Below are 625 nucleotides of genomic sequence, written 5' to 3'. Positions count from 1 at the left end.
GTGACTCAGCAGAGCCGGGGCCAGAGGTCTCTGCCCGCTGCCACGGCTGGACGGCGCTCGGGTCAAATCCACTCAGCCGAGGGGTGATGAAGGACCCCCCGGAGCAGGAGGGGACACTGGCAGAGCCCAGCTCCCGTCAGCAGCATCCCCCGGCCAGATGCAGGGCTGAGGATTCGTCAGGCTCCCGGCTCCCCTCCACCGGATCCAGCCGAGGCAATTTCCTTCCAGCAGGAACGTCACGCTCCAGGGCCCCTCGGTTATGACTCAGAGCTCTGAGTGGATGCGAAGGCTGGAAGACGATTATGTATAATTTTCTTTAAAGGATGCTCAATCCTTTCTCTGCCAAGGCCGAGCAGCAACGTCATCCCTCTACTTGCGCCAACGATCACCCCACTGCTGCTGAGCCTGGGGAGGAGGAGGACACATGCGGGGAGGAGGTGGTGGGACAGCTGCTCCTCTGGCTTGCGCGGAGCTGGGGAGCACCTTCCCGGGGCCCCGGGCCGTGCCCAGCGGGGCGAGGTGCCACCGGGCTACCAGGAGGGTAGGACAGATCCACCCGTCTTAGGGCGGTTCTGGTGACAAGTGCAAGCGGTTTGATGAGCTGCCCCTCGTACCCTCCCAGACG

The 625-nt window shown here is 64.0% G+C and overlaps 1 protein-coding gene across 1 annotated transcript in view; it reads right to left on the bottom strand.

Moving 5' to 3' along the window:
• The window catches only part of STK11 (serine/threonine kinase 11), a 31802-nt gene that overhangs the window by 930 nt on the left and 30247 nt on the right, over window positions 1-625 (bottom strand). The window lies entirely within an intron of this gene.

This window comes from Buceros rhinoceros, unplaced genomic scaffold (assembly GCF_000710305.1).
Source record: "Buceros rhinoceros silvestris isolate BGI_N320 unplaced genomic scaffold, ASM71030v1 scaffold24283, whole genome shotgun sequence".
In the NCBI taxonomy this organism is placed as follows: Eukaryota; Metazoa; Chordata; class Aves; order Bucerotiformes; family Bucerotidae; genus Buceros; species Buceros rhinoceros.
The sequence above is the reverse complement of the archived record's forward strand: the minus strand, read 5'-3'. Positions and strand labels throughout refer to the sequence as shown.